Genomic DNA, 24,897 nt, shown 5'->3' with positions numbered 1-24,897 from the left:
ACAATATCAGACCTTACCGCTGCGCCACAATGACATTCTTACTTAGTGTTAACGTTCAATATATATTATCTTAATTATAGGTGCTAGAAAAAAATTTACATAGTATCAACATGAAAAATTAAAATATCCGGGGGTGCGGAGCACCGGTAAGCCACCCCGGTGGCTCCGCCCCTTATATTATTTTGTCATATGAACATTGAATATAAACATTATAAGTAAAGCTAGGGACTTCTGTTGTGCTCGGTCCAAACGACCACTCCACCCATCATCGTGTTGGTCGGTTTAAATGACTACACGATCAGATGGGCTATTAAGATAGACGATCAAATATAGAACTTTCACATGCTAATCAAGTAGCTTAACCTAAGGCTAAGTTGTTAGAACTGATTGTCAAGTTTGCCTAAGAAAGACTAACACTTCAATGACACGTAGATGAAAAGTTGGCCAACAGATAATCACCTCTACCATTGATCACCCTTACCACTATAAATATACATGTCTGATTGCACGGTACGTGAGTTAAGCATTGTTCATTTTACTCTCTTATTGCTCTTATAAGACCTTGAGTCTCTCTTTGATCTTGAGCTGACTAGAGCATCAGAGAGCCTTTATAGATACCTCTCTATCGTGGATTCTCATTGAACCACCGCACTTTCTGCCATATTCACCACTGCACATCGTAGATTCTCTTTAGTATTTAATCAGCATAACACCGCACACATATTTTAGATGAATAATATGTATTGAACTGTTTTGCATTATTGGTTTTATTAAAAAAATTCCTTTAAAAAACTATTGTTTAAAACTATACCTTTTGAGAAAATTTATTATTATAAGAACTTCATCAATCTCTAATTATAAATTCCTTTTAAAATTATTATGCTTATTAAGAAAATAAAACATGTAACAAGAATAATTAATGTTGATTTTAAAAAATTACAAATAAATCTTCCACATTTACTCTTAATTAGTCATTGAGTAGTGGAAAAGCATAATTGTTAGTGGTGAGCGATTTTTTTTGGTACATCGAAAAAGTGGTGATCAAAATTTTAGAACTACAAAAAGTATAATGAATAGAATGAGTATACATGAAAAAATATATTAAATATTTCTAAAATCTAATTAGAATTCTTATTAATTAATTAGCATGTTTTTGAAAAGTCTTATAATTAAACAACGAAAGAAAAGAGAGTTAATTTTTAAAATCCACTAATCAAACCACTATCATTGAAAAAGGAAATTGTATTAGAAATTAGTAGTGCTACATAAATATATGAATATTGAAACATGTAACAAACATTTCAATTCACATCTTTCTCCATCTCTTTTTTAATATATATCACATTTATTATTTTTCTATCATCTCTGTATTTCTTGTTTTAGATGTCCGATGAATTCTATAATGCACTACATGTATTATACCAGTCATTTTCCATTCGAAATGGTGCTATGTTGGGTAACAATCACATCTGCACCACAGGTGTCACAAATGAAACTCAAGAAGTTTTAATTTCAAGACAGTGCTCTTTATTTGGGACCCCGAGTATCGTGGATCGGTTTGCTCTCCATAGTCATATTCCTGTAGTTAGTTCCTTTCCGTACATGAATTATGCAAGAAAGGAAAAGATGATGACTCAAAATTTAAAATAAATAAAAGAAATGTGTTTTGCTACATTTCTTTTCTTTCTAATATATATGTATATTATTCAAATTATTAAACACGTTTCTTAATTATCATCTCACAACTGTTATATTTTTTAATTAAAAAACAAAATTCTTAGATTTCAGTTCCTGTTACATTAAAACAACAATCATAATGCAAGTTAAATGAATAAGCTGTAAACATGTGGGCCTCACCTATATATACTGAATCAAAGAAGAACACGTAGCATTTGATCCCTTTATTTATGTCTCCATCTCTTAGCTGGAAGAGATTTGGTTGGATTTGGTGCTGATTATTTGCTAGCTTGCTTGCGGGGCCATGCATGGACATGGAACAGAATCCATTATCTTATTTTTTTAACTTATTATTATTATTCCAGAAAATCATTGAATTTGACCTGAAACTAGTAAATCATCTCCAGTGTTCTCTAAACACGATTAGCTTACCTAATTTAATTTGGAAATTAAGATAAGTGTAAAGAAACTTCCTTGATAATGATCATATGGTTAAAGACTGTGAGTAGGGATGACAATGGGTAGGGTTTGGGTAGAGTATTATAGTACCCATCCCCATACCCGCGTTTTCAAAAATTACCCGTACTCGTCCCCATACCCGCGTGGGTAGCAACTTAAATGCCCGTCCCCGTACCCTCTGGGTACCTATATGCCCGTACCCGTACCCATTACCCGCAATTTAGCTAAACAAAATATATTTTTCACTATTTTTGTTAATAGAAAACAAAAATACAACTAATTTTTTAAATAAAAAACACTAATATAAATACAAAGATTATCCAAATACTTAACAAATAAAATCATAGAATATTTTTTTAGAAGGAATAAGTAAGAAAGATATAACTTTAAATTTATAATTTTCGATTTATAATATAGTCCTAAAGTTGTAAGTTATTAACTTACTAATTTTAAAAATAAGTGGAAGTAAATTAGCAATGATTATGAATACCTTAAATACTCACCTATTTAAAAAAAAAAGTAAGCTTGAAAGGTATAGCTTAAGTTAATTTGTTAATATATTACCAAATAATAATAATAATAATAATAATAATATTATGTGTGCGGGTATGGGGCGGGTTGGGTACTATAGTACCCATACCCGCACCCATACCCACTACTTTTTGCGGGTAATTACCCATACCCAACCCCATATCCATTTAGCGGGTTTTTACCCTACCCATAATGGGTATTTTTTGCGGGTACCCTATGGGTTCGATACCCATTGCCATCCCTAGCTGTGAGAGAAGTGTTGCTTTGCAATAATCTGCATTTTGACAAATTATTTTATGTTGTCTTAATTTGAGATTGCAATTAATCACTGGTTTGAAAAATATGTACTTCCTCAGTTCCTATTTATCTGTCCAAGAAGGGAAGGTTCACACAAATTAAGGAAAACAATTAATTATGTTGATTTTCATAAAAGCATTATTTATTTTCCTATATCACCCTTTAAAATGGATTTTATCTTTTTTCATTTGTTGTTTTTGTAAGGGTATTTCTTGGAAAAACATCAATTAATGCTCTCTTGAAACTCTAAGTGGACAGATATATATATGAACAAATTTTGTTCTTCAAAGTGGACAGTTAATAAGGAACGAAGGGAGTAGGTACAAAGGAAAAAGTTTGGAGCACTATATGTTGGGTCAAAGAAAGAGTCAAATAAAGAAGATTGTTTAAAAATTTGGGGGATAAAACTTCACATTGAGTTTTAAAGAGCAAACATAAGTGGACTAGACACCACATCTTTCATCAAAAACCTGAAGGCAATGAGTGTATGAGTCCTCACACTTATAAACCACTCAACCTTATCATTATCTTCGAATGTGAGACTTACTCACACTTGATACAAAACAATCTCCCTTTCAAGTGTGAGTCTATATCAAATGAAAGTTGGACTTGTACTCAAAATCTCAGAGGTCATCATTCTGGGCTTGTGCTCCAGAGTCTTAGAGGCCTATGGCTCATGGTCAAACAACCTTCGACTTTGATACCACTATTGGGCCAAAGAAAGAGCCAAACAAAGGAGATGGTTTAAAACTCGGGGGATAAAACTCCACATTGGGGTTTAAAGAGCAAACCATAAGTGGACCCGACACCACATCTTTCACCCAAAACCTTAAGACAATTGGTGTATGGTGTATGGGTCCTCACACTTATAAACCACTCAAACTTATAATCATCTTCCAATGTGAGACTTACTCACACTTGATACACAACACTATATATTAGAGGCGTAGTAAGTGAAAGTGATCAAATACGAGATATTTTTTTGTACATCGGAAAAATAATAAGAGATATTTTTAATCTTTATAAACACTTGCTTTTTCTTCAATATTTTTTTTAGATGGAAGGGTTAGGTTCCGAATTTTAAATCTCCTTTTCAATTTCATTTTTTCTACGATAAAACCTTTTGTTATACTATAATTGAATAGATTCAAAATTATAGTGGTAAAAAACCTTTCAATACACATGCATTGTTAATTCACAAACACTCAGTAGTCAGTACAATCTAAGAGTGCGAGCATCAATTTTTAAAAAAACGACAAAAAACCCTATGCCAACGTGAGAGGTAAGAAGTGTCACAAGGGTTGTCAAATTGTGAACCAGTAGGGCTTGGAGTTATTTCGCCAAGAATTTCATTGTCATCAGTATCCTTATGAGTAACATCATGTTCCTCTACGCGATTATCATCAACACACTCTTCTGGAGATGTAATTTTGTCCATGTCTAGAGAGAAAGCAAGGTGGTGTGTGCTTCAAGGACTTCATCCCTCATATCACACTCATCAGATCTTTAAACTCTTGTGAGTTCTTGAAGCCTTCAATCATACAATCATAAAGCCCCTGCAGTTCTTCACCTCTTCCTTTCAAAACAACAACAACTACCTTCTCACACCTTTCTTTTCCCCTGTCTCTTTGCATCAAATAAGATTTTGAGTCAGATTGAGTAGTGTTGAGCTTCTCTAGCAAGTCATGATATTGATGTTTCCAGTTATCTAATTCATTCGCAGAAGCAACATCAACTTCATTTATTTTACTCTTGGTCTCAGACTCACAACTTTCATGCTTCTTCATCACTAATGTTTGCAACAAATGATCATCATCATCAGAGCTTGGAGCTACCGTTAGTTGTGATGGTGCCTTGGCAGTTCCTTTATGGACCCTCGTACTCAACACATGCACAACTACTGCTGTGGGGGATGTTGTGTTGGCTTATTATATACTAGTGCAATAACCTGTGCGTTGCACATAATTTTATGTTAGATTTTTTTTAATTAATAAATTACTTTTCATATCTATAATTTAAATTATAAATAAGTCAATCGTGTATAAGTCAACCGTATTTAATATAAAGAGAAAAATAAAATAAATATATGAAATTGTGTTGTATATATCAAACAATTTCAAAAACGTATTTACACTATACATTTACAGTACCGGTATGCTGTTTGCCCGACTCATCCAGTTAGGGATGACAATTTTCACCTGCATGTGGGGATGGTCTCATTTGGGGACCCGATCTTGAGGAATTTTTTCACGTGAGGGTGGGGGTGGGGACGAAATCCCCCCCCCCCAAACAAATTTGGGGATGGGGCTGTGAATCACCCTCCCCGCCCCATGTGCATAGGTAAAAATTCAATAATATCCTTCATAATAAAGTCAAGTAGCTAATAAAAAAATATAAAGGATCATAAACGTAGCCGATTAGGTACTTCAAAATTTCAGTTTGAACAACATATTTTTTATGAAGATAAAGATGTTATTGAGGTAAAAAAAATATGTGGTTTCTATATTTAAACATTTGTGGTCCAGGTATAAATTTATGTATTTTTTATTTTATTTTTAATGATATATTAGTGATCCCTATGAGGATCCGTGGGACCTGTGGGGAGGTGGGGTTCACCCCGCCACGGGGATAGGGAGTGGGGATGGGGACAGAGAAAGGATGCGGGGATGGGGAGTGGCCCCATCCCCACCCCGAGCGGGTGCCATCCTTGCATCCAGTATACAAAGTTTAAGACTCTTTCTTGAGCGTATAGTAGAGAGAGGTACATATAGTTGACCATGAGTGAAGACGAGCATCAGAAGGAAGAGTCTAACCTGAGATAGTGTTTGTCCTTGCTTTTGTTTTTGGTCATCGCGAAGCATACTGCAATTGGAAGCTGTCTTCTTCTGAATTTAATTGGAAATTTGGAATTAGAATGGACTTGGTTACTTCTTGAAATGTGTACTTTGTCATTAACATTTGTTTCTGTGATAATAGTTGCACCAATAGCATGTTCACCATGTTCATCCACAATTAACCCGGTTCCATTGCGTAAACCTGCTGCTTGGTCTATATTTCTCAAAAGCATGATTGGAGAACCTACTTTCAATAATAGTCTGTGGTTATGGATTTATGAACTTTTGGTGTCGTTCAAAAATTCTATGGTAAACCACTCACCTCAGATTTCAGAATCCTCATCTGATCGCAAGGCAGAGTCGGAGCTCAGATATCCATGTTAATATGTTATGGTGCAGCTACCATGCCAAACATGTAAGTGTTTATCATTTCAACCGCCTCTAGTGTAGGGGTCAACATTGCTCTATCTTGAAAGAATTGCAGGTCTTTCATTTTGTGGAAGGTCAAGATATGTATATTTAATCAATTCCATTAATGGGTCAGGACTAATTGGGATGAGCAGATCTGGCGAGATTTGAACATCATACTTTCATGCTCTGGAATCAGGATGATCGTCATTTCCAATTTTAAGAATTCAATCTGCAAACTCTTTGATTTCTTTCGCTTCACCAGCCATCTCAGTTGCGGTTAGACACATGTTCTTAGACAATTTCAATAGGTAATGTTGGGTCAATCTGCAAGTGCACAGATATCTCCGGGTTTTAATATTGAATCCACAGGGACCGTGAGTGAGAATTGTGGTTTAAGCTCAAAGCTTGTGAGTTTGAAAGCAAATAAAATTCAGATTTTGGTGTTGTGTTGTTTGTAACAAGAGTTTGCAAAATAAGCAGTAGTAAAAAGATGAAAATATCAATTGATTAAGAATGCTCTGGGTTAATGTTCATCCAATCCTTCCTAGCCAACCTACCCTATGCAATTGAAACCTTGAATCACTACCTTATTGCTATAGCCTAGATATTCACTCATTGATTCCTCACATGAGCAATTCTCCCATACTAAAAGCTAAGCCCAATTCCTTGTGTACTTAGTCATTTATATGAGGTTTATTAGCATGCAATTTTCAGGCCAACAAAACCAATCCCTCACTCTATTCCTAGAAGCAAGCAAAGAGAGGTCAATTCCAACCCAAGTCCCCAAATTACAACAATCTTTCAATATGATTGCAATTTAGCCTTAAGCAAAGGTGCACCCAAGCTTATCATGCATAAAAGAATTGAAATATAAGGTAGATTCAAGAACAAGGGCATAGGGATAGGAATTAAGACTAGAAATTCATGAACTCACATTGAACCCAAAGCAAAAGAGAGTACTAGCCACTCATGGCTAGTGAATCCATATAAGAAATGTGAATGAAACTTGGAAATTACAAGGTGGAAGCCTCTCACAAGCCCCAAAAGCAATCCCTAAGCTTCAATACTTGGTAAAAATCTCAAAGAAAATCAGAAGTTTTTTGACAAAATGGCCTAAGCCTTATTTATAGGCAAAAATGGTCGAGCTGGGGCGCTCAAGCGCTGCCCTGGGGCGCTTGAGCGCCCATGAGGTAGAAGCAAAACTCCAGCTTCTGGAGTGCTGGCGCTTGAGCGCCAGGTGAGGGCGCTTGAGCGCCAGCTGCACGCTCTTGGTGGCTTTTCAGCTTTTTGCAACCCCCCTTTGAATGCTTTCTTCAATTCCTTTGCACCTTGGCCTTCCTTTTCCATAAGTTACCTGCTGCAGCACTAAAGGACCAAGACAAGGAGTAAAATCAAGAAATTCAAAGGGCTTTTAACCACCTTAGTCCCCACAAAATCATGGCAAAACTCATGCAAGTCCTAAACTCTATAAAAATGCAAAAACAACCCTCATAAAACCATAAAATTACTAAAACTTGACTCAAACTCAAATAAACACAAAAATGCATGAGAATGCATGAAACACTACATGAGACAAAGAAAAAGACTCGTAACACTCAAAGAAATGACCCTAAAAACACTACTAAAATAGGGTCATCAGGTAACCACTACCTATTTATAGTATGTGGGAGCATGGGCCCTACGCAACAAATCTGTTTGGAATGGGCCCTAGGGGCTGTCCCTAGGCCCAATCCGTGGAGGCCGAGCGCCTCGCCACTTGGCGGTCCTTACCTGGGCGTTGCCCTATGGGGCTCGCCCGGTTCAGGAGTCCACAAGACACCAGGTTTAAGAAGTTAAAGTCGAGCGTGTGTTCAAAGGTTTCACCGTCTCACCAAAACTATCTCACTCTTAACATGCTTCCGTTCTTAGGTCGCCAACATGGCGTTTCATCAAACACGCCCTGCTCCTAAACTGCCGACACAACGTTTTAACTAGAGGCTGTTACACAAATCTATTGGCCCAGAAACTTCCCGCACATAAAGGAACTTGCCCGCCCTCAAGTCCACAAGTCCCAGTCCACAAGCCTTGCAAAGTTGGTAAGATTGTGAGCGACGAGCGGCGACGTAAAATTGGCGACCCTTGCGATTGTACGGTCTTGACTAATTTTCCCCTTCCAATCCACCACGCGCTGTTTCAAAACAGAAGTTGAGGGGACTCCCCACCTATCACGCACATTTACTTCTGCAAATACGCCGATTACGTTCCCGTGGCAATCATTCGCTCCCTTCGAATCATGGGTCATAACTTCCCATTAACTCCACGTGTTTCACATGCGTCGCATCCCAAGAGTCTTTCCTTGCCTATAAAAACCCTGCACCTCCATCGACCCTCACTTTCAAAACTCCTCACTTCTAAAGCCCTCCCGAGCGAACTGCAAGCTCCCCTTTGCCCCGACACTGCTACTTCACATCCTTTCTTCAACCTCCCGTTCGTCTTGTCATCCGGTGAGTGCTCTACTTCCCTGACCTTGTCCCCTTCAACATTCTCATATTCCCGAGTAATTTGTGCATCCTGCATTGCATTTCCATGTCTTCATCTTCTCAAAACCCCCTTCGCCAAGAGTTCCCTAGAGATCTTTCTCCCGTTGGTGGGCTCCCACTTGAGCCTGCGGAGGTTGCAGCCTTCCGCCTGAAAACCTTCGCCCTTCTCCCCGCTCCGGTTCAAGTCGCCCTTCCTCAGTCGGTAATCGACCAGCCTTCAGACTTTGCCGTCGTGGATGCGGTAACTGACCTTATTGAGGCGGTCGACGAGCTGTGTGTCGACGACGCACTGAACGAAAAACTGCGCGCCGCTGCATGTAAAGAGGACGAGCGCCCCTGGTTCCACAAGGTCCATGGCGACGTATCCCATTATCACGTTTTTTACGTGTATGAATATCTCTTTACGAAGTTGGGAATTAAATTTCCTTTGTCCGCCTTTTTCTACGACGTTCTATCTGACATCAACGCCGCCCCTAGTCAACTGCACCCCAACACCTGGGCGTTCATGCGTTCTTTGAGATCCTGTGTGACGCCATCAACATCACACCGCAAACTGTGCACTTCTTTAATTTGTACGACGTAGACGCCAAATCCCTAAAGGCTAGAGGTTGGATCTCCCTCAAGGCGCGCACGGGGCTAAAATGCTTAAACCCCCTCACGAACAAATCCAAGACTAGCTTTGCTCGAAAATACTTCAAGGTGGGCGTTCACCAAGCCTACCCCGAGCTTTTCACATTAAGATATGGGACCACCATTTTCCCCTTCTACTGGACCGACCACCCCAATGGGATTCTTGACCCTTCAGCGGATCTCCTCACCACCGAGGACAAAAACATAATCAACTTCTTCTCCCAACTCCCGATCCTTGATTGTTCCAAAGTTATCGAAGGCCCTCGCCATTCGAGAACTCTCAAGTACCTAGGTTACTAACCGATTTACTGAATTGCTCGCCTTTCATGCTAACTTGCCTCATACATTTATTTTACTCAAGTGTTTTGACCTGACTAGTTCCTTTATTTTTTATTTTTTTTTCAGCTGATATGGGTTTCACAGCCGAAGAACTCCAACTCGCCGCCGCCAGAAGGCTTGCAAAGTTTCCTCCGACTTTCAATGCCAATGCCGAGAATCCCAGAAAGAGACGCCCTCTCAAGGATGGCGAGGGGAGCAAGAACCCCTCGCCGCTCAAGAAAAAGGCCACCGCCGCCACCAAGTCTGTTGCCGACACCTCTGATCATCAATGAGAGGAGACCTCCACTCCGCACCAGCTCACGCCGACCTAGGGAACCACTTCCCCCAAGACTCAAACCCAAGCGGAAACCAGCCCCGCTCTCCAGGAAACTGGTGAAAATGATGACCAGGGTTACCTGGGCAAGGAAAAGCACTCCGGCCTAATTGGGGCAGAAACTCACTCTGACCCTAAGGAAAAAGAAGGAGAAGAAAAAGAAAAAGAAAAGGAGACTCCCGCCGCCAGGGAGACCCCCTTTGATAGCTCCACAATGATGCGCGATGCCACCAACCCTATGGAGTTTCTGCTTTCCGGGATCAATCATGACTACCTGGAAAAAGAGGTTTTCGGGAAGGGTATCGACGACGCAGGCCAAGAGTGCCTCACGTCTGTGCTGCACGCCGGTTGCATCTTCGCCCATGCCTTTAAGAAGTTCAAAGCTTCCGCTGATGAAGAGGCGAAACTGCAGTCTGACTATGAGGTGCTCGCCACCGAGCATGCCAAGTTCTCTGATCGCCTTGACAGAATCGTGACCGTGGCCGCCAAAGAAATGTTTGCCATCGCCAACGAGCTTAATGAAGCGCGAGTCGAGCTTGTTCGCCGAGCCGCCACGATTTCAGAACTCGAGGAAGACTTGGATGCTGCCAAGCGGGAAAGTTAATCAGCATTATCGGCCAAGGAAGAGGCCCTTACTTCGAAGGATAAGGAGCTGGCTTCGTTGAAGGCAGAATTGGAAGCAAAGGTTAAGGAGTTAGCCGAAGAGAGAGATAAAGCCGCCAAAGCGAGGGAGTCAGCAGCGGACGAAGCTTTAGAGCAGCGCGAGGAAGGCTTCTATCTGGCCAAGGACCAGGCTCAATGGCTTTTCCCGAACGCCAATTTGAGCTATATGGGAATCCTGAAAGCGATCACCGACTCTGACTTGTCGGACCGTACGATCCTCCCAAGCTAGGGCTAAACCCCTGGGCTGATGGAAATGAAGAACAAGAAGAGGAAGGCGACGGAGACAAGTAGCTGCCCTCCTTTTTTTTGTTGTTGTTTCTTTTCTTTGAACTTAAATTAACTTAGCTTGTTGCTCGCCCCCCTGGGCTTTTATGTAGTTGACCTATTATTTATCCAAGCTTTATGCGTTCCCTTTCTTTGTGCTGCGATGTTGTTACCTTTGTATGCTTTATGCTCTTTTTCTTTTCATTGTGTAGCTCGCCCACCGGGGATTTTACATATTTGACTTTGCCGTTTTGTTTAATTCCGGCATAAATGGATGTTCGCCCTTTCCTAATTCATTTGCCGATCTTATTACTTGCCCATTTCTTTGCGCGCCCTTTCAGGCTGAATTACATTTAACGACATAGGCGCGTGAATTATTGGCTAGGGCTTTGTGCTTGGTTTTTCTCACCAAGGCTTTAAAACGCCTCCCCTTAGGGAAGAGCAGCCCCCATTTTTGAGGACTTTGCCCGGGGCTTTGCCTGGGCGGAGCTTACGACGCTTGGGACCCAATGGCCAATTGGGCGTCCAAGACTTTTGCCTAGCCTGTGGTGCTCGCCCGTATTCTGGGGAGACTTACCCTACGCGTCGTTAATGTGTCCAGTGACTGCTTCGGACTCCCCGGGGCGATTCTCGGACGTCAAAGGTCGTGACGGAATCGCCTCCTTTAGGGTTCCAGCCAGCCCTTTTGGGGATCAAGCTTGTCCCATCGAGCAGCCTACTGCAATTTAGTATTTTAACTTTGGCGATGGCGATCGGAAATGGCGACTTCGATATCAAGAAGTCGGAAAAAACATCATACTATTCATAGCTCAATATTTCATTACATTTCCGGCGGCTCGTTAAAAACTCCACTTTGGGAGAAAAAGAGCACGCCTTTATTTAATTGAAAAAATTGTCTCCTTGTCTAACTGTAGTAATAGCGGAGACTTGCGGCATTCCATGAGCGCGGCACCCGCCTTCCGTCCAGCTCCTCAAGATGGTAAGCTTCTTTGCCTAGAACCTCTGCAACTCTGTAGGGTTCCTCCCAGTTTGGGCTCAACTTGTTTCCTGCAGTGCCTGTTCGCCATTTAAGGAACAAATCTCCCACCTGCATTGCTCTGGGGCGAACCTTCGAATCATACTTACCTGTCGCTCATTGCTTCATCGCCGCCTCTCGCACATGGGCTTCTTCCCGAGTCTCGGATAACAGGTCGAGCTCCATCGCCATATTCGTTTGATTTTCACCCTCTACGCGCGGCGTTGTCCTCCACGATGAGTTGTCAATCTCAACGGGTAGCATAACATCCGCCCCGTAGGTCATTCTGAATGGAGTTTCTCTTGTGCTTGATTGCTCGGTTGTGTTGTAAGACCATAAAACCTTTGGAAGCTCATCCAACCATGCTCCATTAAAAGAAGGAAGTTGAGTGAGGTTGATGAAACTATCATGATGACCGAGGAGTGTAGTGCCATTTTGCAAAGGAAAATGCCTAAGAAGAGAAGGGATCCTGGGAGTTTTACTATCCCAGTGGAGATTGAGGGGTTGACAGTGGTTGAAGCCTTGTGTGATTTGGGAGCGAGCATCAACTTGATGCCGCTTAGCATGTTTAGAAGGCTGAACTTAGGAGAGGTCACCCCGACCATGCTCTCCTTACAAATGGCGGACCGATCCTTAAAAACACCTTATGGGATCATTGAAGATGTGATGGTTAAGGTTGATAAGTACGTCTTCCCAGTTGATTTTGTGGTGCTAGACATGGAGGAGGATGCTAAGATTCCTCTCATTCTTGGCCGACCCTTCTTAGCTACTGGCAGGGCTAAGATCGATGTTGATAAGGGTCAGCTCATTCTCAGAGTTGGTGAGGACAAGGTAAGATTTTCGGTTTTCAATCCTAATTTGCAAACTAACATTAATGATGGTTTTGTTTGTGATATGATCAAAAGCTTGTCCAGGTCTTCAAAGGAGACCCCCAAGATAAGTGAAAAAGACGTTGAGCTTAATCAAGCTCTCATCAAGCTTGTTAGTGAAAACAAGTATGGGGGGGTCTAAAGAGGAGAATTTCCAAGACCACATGGCCCGATTCACTCAAGCTAGTCACCTTGTAAAGATGGAAGGTGTGACTAGTGATGAGCTCATGATTAAGCTCTTCCCTCACTCCTTGAAAGGGGGAGCAAGGATTTGGTACGATGGTTTAGATGATACCCTCTATTGGGAGGAGTTTTTCCAAAAGTTTTGTGCAAGGTTCCTACCTTGCTCATGTGGTAAGATGTGTGATGGTAAGGAATTTCCTTCCTAACATCAAAGGAAGGAGAGTCCACCTAGGACTATAACTTAGGGCTGCTTGGGATACAACCCAAGTCTTGTTTTCTTTTGCTTGTTTGTTTGTTGCATTTTGCAGGGAATGAGAGCATGGATTCTGGAGTAGGAGGTGTGTCTAAGGCCTCCATGGTAACTTGTAAAGGAGGTCGACTCTTTTCCTTAGTTTAGCCCATGCATTGTTACATATTTTTCTTTTGTAGTTTTTATTTTTCTTTTGATCATGCATTGTTTTATTAGAGTCGTTTTTGGGTCTTTACTTCCCTATACTCACATGCTTTTGCCCGTAGTTATGCTCTCTAACATGTTGCTAGTTTTGAAAATGTTTTTGTGAATACTTGTGTTGTCTTTTGGGGATGAGTGATTGCATGCTTTGGGGAAGAGAGGAGGAGACTTCGGTCTTCCGAGTGTTTCTTGAGGATATAGTTGGTGTGAGTCCATAAGGGTCCATCTTTGACCCTTCACCATATAATTTCCCTGGAGGATCCTGTCTCACTTGTACTTCTTGGTTCTGTATTGATTTCACTCTTTGCATGCTTTGTGATACTTGCACAATTCTTGAGACCTGTAGGTGTTTGAGCTTCAAAGTTTGTTGGCTTGAACATCTGTCCCTAGTTGTCCCTTTTGAGCCTATTGAAGATTTCTTTGTTAGCTAAATGATTGGGATGGATGATAGGTTGGATTTTGGGGAGTGTTGGTCCTTGCATTGTGTTGGAGCTAGTAATTAAAGTTGGAAATGTCTCTTGCCCCAAGTGTAAAAAAAGAAGAAAAAAAAAAGACTCCTAATCAAGTTGGAGTTGCAAAAAGAAAAAAATAGAAGAAAAGAAAGTTGAAAAAAGGGGTCAAGAGACTTGTGCTTAAAAAGTTTGTTGTTGAAAGCTCCGGGGTTACTAATAGGACCACACTCAAGATGCTTGAAGCTTTAGACTTCCTTAGGGACCAACCACCTTGTACTTCACCAAGCCAACATTTCAACCCTTTGAAACTCTCTTTGAATTTGTGCATGTTTGATCTTTGTTGCTCTTGAGTGAATGATATCCAGAACCTATGAACTGCTTGTGTGCTCAGTGCACTAAATATATATCTCATTCTAGGAATTTTAGATCTATATGCTTCTCATAGTGGAATCTACACTCTTCTTTGTCCGAAAGTTGCATGAAGTGGATTGTTGTGTCTTTCTTTTGGAACCAGCTGTGGTTGCTAAATCCCCCGGTTTTTGTGATAAGTATTCCTTGTTGGGCACTTGTTTTTGGGAGCATTTCTTGCGCTTGAGGGCAAGCGAGTGTTGTTTACGCTCGAGGGCGAGCTGTCGTTGAGTATAGTGGTGTGATGACCCTAGTTTAGTAGTGTTTTTAGGGTCATTTCTTAGTTTGTTTTGAGTCTTTTTGTTGAGTCTCATGTAGTGTTTCATGCATTCTCATGCATTTTTATCTTTCTTTGAGTCTTTACTTCGTTTTGGTAATTTTGTAGTTTTATAGGGAGTTTTCTTGCATTTTAAGTAAGTTTAGGACTTGCATGGTTTTATTGTGTTAATTGAAGGATCTCTTGTGCTAATAAGCTCTTTGAGCTTCTGGAATTTTCCTTGGCTTGTTGGTTAAGTTTTCAGATCAGAACCTGAAGGAAAAAGAAGGTCACAGAGCATGGAATTGAAGGAGGACTTAAAGAGCCTTGAAAGAGGAGTTGCAAGAAGCCAAAAAGTCTTTTCCAGCGAGCTTGAGCGCCTAGGCGCTGGGACTAGGCGCCAATTGACCTCCAGAGAGCATGTTTTTGGCTGGAATTGGCGCTCAGGCGCTCTGAATTGGCGCCTGAGCGCCCAGACTCGACTGTTTTGCCTATAAATTGGTTTTTAGACAGTTCTCTTGGACCTTTTGTCATTTTATCATATTTTCATAAGTTAGAAGAGAGGGTTTGAGTTCTGGAGCTTGAGGAGCTTTCTCTAAGCCCTATGTTTCAGGTTTCATCTTTATTTTCTTGTATGGATTTCATAGCCATGTTTGGCTAAAACCCCTTTTGCTTTGGGTTCTTTGTAAGACTTAAGATGTTTTAACCTTAATTCCTATTTCTATTCATGAATCTTCTGAGTAAACCCTTCAATCCCATATCCATGCTTTATGTTTCAAGTTAGAACATGTGCTAGCTTTATGCTTTTCTATAATAGAACGGAAGTTTGTTATAGATTAGGGACTTGTTGTGGGATTACCTCTTCTATACTTGCTACTAGGAATAGAGGAAGGGTTGGGGTTTGTTGGCCTGAATTGCATGCTTAATGCCTTTAGCAAATGTTTAGGTTATCAAGGAATTGTGCTTATCTTTTGGCTTTAGAAGATTGTCTATACGAGGCATCGATAGATGATTGATTAGGCTAGAACATCAAGGAGAGACTCAGAGTTTTGTGGATAGAATAGGTTGATTAGAACTGAATTAGTCAAGCAAGAACCGAAGGCATGCTCACAATTGTTCTCACACACTTATATTTCAATGGCTTGTTAATTAGTCACCTAAACAATCAACCTTTAAAACTGAATTTTACTCGCTTTCCTACCGTGAACTCGAGGCTTAAACTGAATTGCCACACCAATTCCCTGTGGTTCGATAATTTAAAATCGGGTAGAACTTTGCTACTTGCTCAGCTTGAGTAAGGTTATGTTGAGGACACCTCCTCAAGAGCTTCTTGAACCTCTCCCAAGCTTCATAGAGATTCTCATCGGTGGATTGAGTAAAAGTCATGATGTCATTCTTGAGCTTCCTCAAGAGGGCTCTTGGAACAAACCTTGTGGTGAACTTCTCAGCCAAGTCTTCCCAAGATGTAATGCTAACTTGGGGCTGTGAATTCAACCACTCTTCAGCAGTATCCCTCAATGAAAAAGGGAACAAACTCAAACGGATTGTGTCCGCTGAAACATTCTGAACTCTGTAGGTGTTGCAATTGCGGATAAACCGCTCCATGTGTGCATGAGGATCTTCAAGAGCACCTCCACCATACTGATTTTGGCTCACCAAGTTGATGAATGCCGGCCTCAGCTCAAAGTTTCCCGTGCCATTGGGGGAAACTATGCTGCCCGGATAATCGTAGCTCATGGCAGCCGAGGTGAGGTCTCTGAGAGAACAATTGGCATTCTCCAATTCTTGCTCTTGAAGTCTTTGAGTAAGAGCCTCATTCACTCTTTCTTCAATGTGGGCTTGCATCTCCTCTTCCGTCATTTGAGCAGCCATGGCTTCAAGCCTTTGTTGGGCTCGACGACGGCGAAGAGTACGTTCAGGCTCCGGAACAAACAGCAATGGATCCGTGCCAAGCCTACTGTGCATAAACTGAAATCACAAAACAGAGAAAAGGTTAGTAACACCTATTCAATGCAATGCTTAGTAAAACAAACAAACGAACTCTTTAACTTAAACCGAAAACCACAAACAATCCCCGACAACGGCGCCAAAAACTTGTTGGTCAATTCGCAAGTGCACGAATACCTCCGGGTTTTAAATTATCGAACCACAGGGATTGTGAGTGAGAATTATTGATTTAAGCTTAAAGTTTGCAAGTTCTTTAAAACAGTAAAATTCAGAGGTTGGTTTTGGGTGATTGTGACAAAAGTTTTGCAAGAGAGCAATGTTGATAAAGATATAGATAACAAATGATGGGAAATTGCCTTGGGTGTTCGATCATCTAATCCATTTTAGTCCACCTATCCTATGCATGTGAATCCTTGATTTATATCTTGTTGTTATAGCCTATGTACTTACTAGTTGATTCCTCACAAAAGTAATTCTCTCAAATTGAAAGATAAGCCCAATTCCTTGTGTACTTAAACATTCATAAGAGGTATGATAGCATAATTATTCAGGCCAACAAAACCCTACCCTCACTCTATTCCTAGAAGCAAGTATAGAAGGATCTATTCCAATTCATGTCCCTAGATCATAACAAATTTCCATTCTATTATAATCTAGCCTATAGCAAAGGTGCACCAAAGTTAAACATGCAATAAGGAATTGAAATACAAGATTGGATCAAGACTCATGCATAGAGATAGGAATTATAAACTAAAGTTTCATAGAATCTCTTAACCCAAAGCACAAAGTAAACTAGCCACTCATGGCTAGTGAATTCATGAAGAAAATGTAAATAAAACCTGAGGAAAAGTACAAGTTGGAAACCTCCCTTGGCCCCAAAGTTCTCCTCAGCTCTCAAAACTTGATCAAAAATGAGTGGAATGACAAAATGTATCTAAGAAATTGGCCTAAGCCTTATTTATAGGCTGAAAATAACGAAACTGGGCGCTCAGGCGCCAATTCAGAGCGCCTGAGCGCCAATTGCATGTCAAAAGACATGCTCTCTGACCCTATTGGCGCCTAGGCGCCCACTCCCAGCGCCTAGGCGCTCTAGCTCGCCTGAAAGTGACTTTTTGGCTTCTGAAACTCCTCTTTTCAATTCCCTTTATGTTCTTCATCAATTCCATGCTCCTTAGCCTTCCTTCTCCTTCAGTTTCTGCACTCCAAACCTAACCAACAAGACAAGGAAGATTCTAGAAGCTCCAAGAGCTCATTAGCACAAGAAGTCCCTCATAAAACACAACAAACTCATGCAAGTCCTAAACTTTACTTAAAATGCAAGAAAACTACCTATAAAACTACCAAATTACCAAAACGAAATAAAACTAAAGAAAAGAATAAAAATGCATGAGAATGCATGAAACACTACATGAGACTCAACAAAAAGACTCAAAACAACCAAAGAAATGACCCTAAAAACACTACTAAAATAGGGTCATCACCTCTGCTCGCCGTTGATCTCCTGAAGGATAACGAAGCTAATCGCGCTGGCGCTTATGACGAAATATAAGTGAAGTGGGGTCCCTTGCTCTGGGCGAGATAGAACCGGCGAGGTTGACATGAGCTCTTTTAAACGAGTGAAAGCCTCCTCATACTCCGACGTCCATTCGAACGTAGAATTTTTCCTAAGACATCTGAAGAAAGGAGCCGACCTGTCGCCTGATCAGGGAAGGAACCTTGATAGAGCCGCCACCCGCCCCGTCAGACGTTGGACCTCCTTCGCCGTGGTTGGGCTTTTCATCTGCTGAATCGCCTTGCACTTATCGGGGTTGATCTTAATTCCTCTTGAAGTGATCATGAAGCCCAAAAACTTCCCGCCCTGTATGTCGAACGAGCACTTTTCTGGGTTGAGTCGCATGTTGTGCTTGCGGATCTCCGCGAACGCCTCTGATAAGTCATGATGATGGTTCGCCCCCAAAGCTGACTTTACTATCATATCGTCTACGTAGACCTCCATGTTTTTTATGATTTGTTTAGCAAAGACCCTATCCATCAACCTTTGATAAGTAGCACCGGCATTTTTCAAGCCAAAAGGCATGGTTCGGTAACAATAGTTAACCCTAGCAGTCATGAACGCCGTCTTGTCATCGTCCGACGGATGCATTCGAATCTGCTGATACCCCGAATAGGCGTCCATCAAGCTGAGTAACTCGTTCCCGGAGGCGCCGTCGACTAACTTATCGATGCTGGGAAGGGGATAAGAATATTTTGGGCATGCCTTATTGAGATCGGTGTAATCTACACACATTCGCCACTTTCCGTTCGCCTTTTTGACCATTACGACATTTGCAAGCCACGTTGGATACTTGACCTCTTTGATAAATTATGTTGCTAGAAGCTTGTCGACTTCCAGTTGCGCCGCCTTTCCCTTATCGCCACCCATGCGACGCCGAAGCTGTGAGACCGGCTTAATGCCAGGATTCAACGCGAGCCGGTGGCAGATGAAGTTTGGGTCTATTCCGGGCATGTCTTTACAGCTCCACGCGAAGAGGTCCAAATTTTCACCGAGCAACTTTCCCAAGCGCTCCTCCTGTTCACTGGAAAGCTTGGTTCCAATTTTTAACATCCGCTCGCCAAACTGTAGTGCTTTGGTTTCTTCAATCGGTGTGGGCCTGTTTAGCCGCCCCTCACCCCTCGGATCTAGATTGTCATCCGGCGCTTCGATCTCGTAACAACGATGACCAACTGTCGCACTTTTCTTTCCGTACAAATCCAGGCGATTATTGTAACATTCCCTTGCCGTTTTTTGATCAACCTTCAGCTTTCCAATCTTCCCGTTACTTAACGGATATTTGACCGCCAGATGTACAGTTGAGATCACCGCACAAAGCCGATTCAAAGTGTGCCTGCCAATGATTATGTTGTATGAAGCCACAACCTGCAGCACGAGGTATCTAATCCTCAAGACTTTCACATTTTCTTCTTCACCAAAGATTGTGTCCAAGTCGATATAGCCCCGAACCATGACCTGTTCGCCAGCAAAACCCACAAGCGTTCCTGCGTAAGGTGTCAAATCGCTGTCGGACAGCCCTAACTTATCGAATGCATCCCCGTATATGATATGTTGTTCCTTTGTCTTGGATTGTCTAAATTTTAGCTAAGTTGTTCTGTGGCAAATTGTGGGACTCGATGTTGTAGCATCTTGGCTATCATATTTGTCCCTGTGGGCCTGCTGTGTCTAATTAAGTGTTGTATCTCAGAAGCGTTGGATTGATCAAGTGGTTAACAAGCTAGGGTTTGTTATAAGGCTTCTGTGCGCTGCATGATGGATTTATTAAGTGTGATTAAATTGATTCCAACAGATTTGATCTAACAGCTGTTTGTGGAAGGTTTATCTTTTGTTCAAATCTTAGTAATAAGAGATTTGTTGCTGTTTTTATAAGATAGACTTCCTGTTTATGTTATGGACTCTTTGTTGCTCAAGCCCATGGAAGACAAGGCCTGAGGAACTACTATATGTGAAGACCAAACCTAGCTAATAGGTTACGAGTTTTAGCAGATAAGAAATTAAGGTTTTTCTTGTGAGTTCATACTGTGTTCTTGTGTGCAACTCTCTTAGCAGCTTTCACTGAATCTTGTTAGGCTGAGAGTAGTTTGTGTAACTGTTTGATCGTGTGATCTGTCTTCATTGTGTTTGTAAAGGATCAATCACTGAGGCAGTGATTGTGTGAGAAAGTGAGAGGGGCTCTCATACTTAGGGGGATGACTAAGTAATAAGACACTATAGAAATAGGGAAAGGGGCTATGAATATGGGTTATGCATCTAAGACCTTGTGTACTTGATTATCTGATATAGTGGATTATCTTTCTCGGGCTGAAGCCCTCTAGATGTAGGTGGTTTTGCACTGAACTGGGTTAACAATCTTGTGTGTTTTGTTGCTATTACTTTTACATTATGTCAAAGTGGTTTTCTGTTTGTAATATGTTATACAGGATGTCATAGACATCGCGTAAAACATCTGTCCTTACGTGTGCCAGAATTTCATGATATCAACTTAACTTCCCTGGTCTAAAAGCACTCGCCTGACGTTGAAGCTATTTACTCAAAGCTGGACCACTATTGGGTCGTCCTTGTGGGGTTTAACTCCTTCGAAATCCGCCATCGAGATTGTAATGTCTGGATGTTCAAATCCGAAAGGTATTTCATGGACAGAGTTTACCGCCCGCACTTGCCGCTTCCTTGCTGCCTGGGTGTCGCCCCCACCGCCAAATCCTCTGGCGATGGTGTTTATGGTTCCTGCTGGCGGTCCTAGGTTGTGCATGTAAGTCATATTCGAGCCCCGCTCCTCGATCGCCGGCGCCTCTTTTTCCTGGTTTCCCGCCGGTCCTCCGCGGTGATCGCCCTGCCTCTTCTCAACCTCTCGCCGGTCATTGCGGTGGCGGTCATCATACTGTCGATCGTCTCGCTGACGGTCATCCCACTTTCGGTCATCATACTGACAATTGTCCTTCTGATGATCGTCTTTTCTCCAGTCATCATACTGGCGATCATCCCCCTGGCCATATCGCCTTGTGCTTCTCACTTTTACCAACTTTTCTATTTCACGCTTTAAAGTCCAGCAGCTATCGGTGTCGTGTGCTATCGAACGATGATACTCACACTGAAGGTGCGAAAAACACTAGAAAGGGGGGGTTTGAATAGAGTTTTTAAATAAAAGGATTCCCTTTCAGACTTACGCAAGTATTTTATCCTGGTTCACTTGAGATAAAAGCTCAAGTTAATCCAGTCCACCCGTGAAGGTGATTTCTTCCTTCTTCTGATGAAGGCAATTCACTAAAATCAATGAGTGTTACAACTGCACTTGCAACCTGCTAAGTGACTAACAATACACTGATTTTCTCACTAGTATACTCTCAAGAAGCTGATCTACCGATCCTCTCAAGACTAGCTAAACACTGAATCAAACTTGATTCAGTCCTCTCAAGATCCGACCAAACTTGGTCTCTCAAGGAACTTACAAAGTGTTTGTAAAGGCTTTTGGGTTTACAAGAATTGCTTCTGAAAAGCTAATGGTAAACTCAGATGTTTAAGAACAGTGAAGAAATATTGCTAAGAGATCGGTTCGAATGAATTCAAGAATATCAGCAAAGTTTCTTAGCTTGTTTCTTCTATCTTCAGCCCTTATATACTCCAAGGCATATGGTGTAGCCGTTGCTAGGGTTTTGCTCGTTGGAGTGACAATCTTGTAATATCAGACTGCTAGGCTGAACGAGGTAGGTGGCGGACAGGCTGAGACTGTACGATGTGTACTATGACAGCGACCTGTCCTTTCACCAGCTGACTTATGATCTGGAGTGCTTCAGATGGACGTTGGTGAAGCTTCTGATCAGAGTCAGACGGAAGCTTGGATCCTCTGACCTTGCAACTTCTGCTTCTGAACAAGTTCCTCAGAACTTCTGAACGTCAGAGCTTGAATAGCTTGGGTCTTCAGAGCCAACTTCTTGCAGGTCTTCAGAACTTGAGTCTTCTACTTTCAGGACCGTTCCTTCTGGAACATCTGGTCTTCAGAACTTCTGACTCCGGTTCTTCAGTACCTCTTGAGAGCTTCTATCTTCAGAACTTCTGAAGGATTTGCCACTGTTCTGAACGAACATGATAAGCTTTAGAGCTCTCTTTTTGGTAACCCTTGGTTCTTCTTCTTCTGATGGAATCAGCTTGGGTCAGAATCAGAACCTGTTTGTCACAACTCATAAAGACAAACGTTAGAGTACCATAATTGTTCATCCTCAAAAACCTTAATTGTAATCATCAAAATATAGAGATGCAACCACTGATCAAATCTTGATCTTACAATCTCCCCCTTTTTTATGATGACAAAACAAGTATTTTGATGAACAATTCTTAATCAATAAACTGAATACACAAGAGAGAAAAGATTAGAGTTTAAACTTATCCTTGTGTAACGGTTTATGTTGCTCCTTCTGAATCTAGGATTGCACTTGATTCTGAGCTGGAGTCTCCCCCTGACTCCCCCTGAATCTATGACTTGATGAGATGATGAAGAGTCTAGATTCGGAGTCTAGTGATGTGATCGGAAGATACGCGTAGAAAGATGTATACTCATCAGAAGTTGATGGTTCAGAACTCGCGTAGATCACATGAAAACATAGAGTATTGTTCAGGTGTATTGGAATAAGGCGTCAGAGGCATATTAGTTCAGAAATTTGAACAAAATGTATTCCTTGTTTTAGGACGCTTAGCAATATCTATGTGCTATAAGTATTTGATACTTATTCTCCTCTGCTGGTTTTATATAATATAAGCAAAGTTAAAAGTTTATCAAAAAGAGTGAAAAACACAAACAATAACAACAAGGAAGTAATGCAGATAAGACGCTTGTTATAATTAATTAACGAAAATGAGTACAGAGGATAGAAAAGACTAGGAGAACAAGTCCTAGATACATAAGAAAGCACGAGACTCCTTCATAGAAAGAAGTTGAAGGTGCAAAGGACGAATGTCCTGATCAATGGGGGCTAACTGGGCAGCCAGTTCTTCCTTCAGAATCTCACTTTCATGGATAGCAGGAGTGGAGGCAGCAGATTGACCTGCTTCTTCTTGATCTTCTCGCTCCCTCTTTTCATGTTCAAGGAGCATACAAATGCTCTCGAATTGAGCTTCTAGATACTTCCGGCGAGAGGCCAGGAGAAGGAGTTCTTTCAGAACATCCTGAAGAGTTTGCAGACAGTGGATCTGAAACGAGGTCAGCCAGCAGTTCTGCAAATACTCAATTTTCCCAAGAGCTTGGGAGATTTGAGTGAGTGAAAGATCGATGCTCCAAGGAAAGGTCTGGTCAAATACCAAGGCCTTAAGTTCAGAAATCAAATCAACAGTAGACATTGTGATTTGAGGAGAGAAAGAAATGAATTGAGTTGTGATGGAGAAGAAGGAAGGCAATAAATTATAAAGAAGAGAAGTAACAGAAAAACATGCATAAAACTCATCGAATCATAAATGCATGTGAGTTACTAAGAGAAGTGGACGTTGCATTAAATAAGTGTAGCAAAATTAAACATGGTCAAACATGAAATAAGTTCACACATAATTAAAGTGAATAAATTATGCATGAAAGATAGATGAGAGGGGTTCAAGGCTTTGATGAAGATGGGAGATTCTCGATCAGATACTTCATCATATTCTCCATTCTGCTTGAAGATTCCTGAATCTGCCGACTTTGTTCACTCTGAATGATGCCTTGATGCTCAACCATCTGAAACAGTCTCTCTGATCATCTTGTATCCTATCAATTCTGGCAGCCAGGAGAGCAACTTCCGGATGTGAAGCTGGTTCTCGAGCTTGAATAGAAACAACTGTAGGTGCCTGAACTTCTGCCGCAGCTTGAGTAGGTATTTCCATCTGAACTTCATCAACCTCTGCAGCCTCATGAATAATGATCTCTTCAGCACTGTCCTCTACAACCTCTGCTGAAATCATATCAGCATCTTCTGGGGTATGTTCAGAGACAACATGAGTTCTTGCAGCCATTTCCCTTCTCATGGGCTCACAAACCTTGTGTAACACCCTCTGGCTCTGCTCATAAGCTCTCTCTGAGGCATCATGAACTCTTAGACGCTTCTCTCTGCTAAGCTGCTTCTCAATCTCAGAAGCTCTACTTTCTGACCATCGTCCGAAGGCAGACCACATACCATCAACCAGAGAGGCATCAAATTGATTGTCAGTTACCTGATACAGCCATTGCAGTCTTCTGGTTGCTTCATCAGAGAACTCCTGAATGAGCTGAATAAGATTCTGTGGTCTGAAGGAGGGTTCCAGATCCATGATTGGCTGAGGAGTGTTGGTTGCATTAGAGCTTGAAGCATTAGAACTCTCAGTTCTAATTTGTCCTGAAGGAGCTGATTCATTTACATGAACCTTCTCTAGTCCTGAATGATCTGATTCATCCATATGCTCAACCTCAAAGATAGTCACTTGTCTTTGCTTGGATGTAGCTGTCTTCTCAGGCGAGGTGAAGCTCAGATCTCTTGAGTTCACTGTGGAGTAGTGAGACAAGGACACATAGGAAGACTCAGCAGCAGCATCTTGGAGCAGTTCTTCAAAATAGGAGGCTACCTGCTGGATAGGTTGCACATTGAAGGGAGGTTCTAGAATCTGAACATCCTCATCTCCAACATTCTCAGCAGGAATCTCACCAGATTCAGTTATCAGAAGGGTTCTTGAGGTGGATGGAGGCTTAGGTGTGAATTGTTGAACCAAGTCCCTCAATGTGGCCTCGCTTTGAGCGATACCCTTAATGAAAGAATTGAAGAGAGGTACAGACTCAGTTGTGGTGGATGTGGAAGAGGTTTGAATTGGGATGGATGGAATGGAAATGGTAGCAG

The 24,897-nt window shown here is 41.5% G+C and overlaps 1 non-coding gene across 1 annotated transcript; it reads left to right on the top strand.

Annotated features, from left to right (window-relative positions):
- Positions 1 to 15,868: 15,868 nt before the first annotated feature.
- Positions 15,869 to 15,975, top strand: LOC130727057 (small nucleolar RNA R71). Its single transcript, XR_009015098.1, has one exon. It is a non-coding gene; the product is annotated as a small nucleolar RNA R71 (small nucleolar RNA).
- The last annotated feature ends 8,922 nt before the right edge of the window (positions 15,976 to 24,897 follow it).

This window comes from Lotus japonicus, chromosome 6 (assembly GCF_012489685.1).
Source record: "Lotus japonicus ecotype B-129 chromosome 6, LjGifu_v1.2".
In the NCBI taxonomy this organism is placed as follows: domain Eukaryota; kingdom Viridiplantae; phylum Streptophyta; class Magnoliopsida; order Fabales; family Fabaceae; genus Lotus; species Lotus japonicus.
The sequence above is the reverse complement of the archived record's forward strand: the minus strand, read 5'-3'. Positions and strand labels throughout refer to the sequence as shown.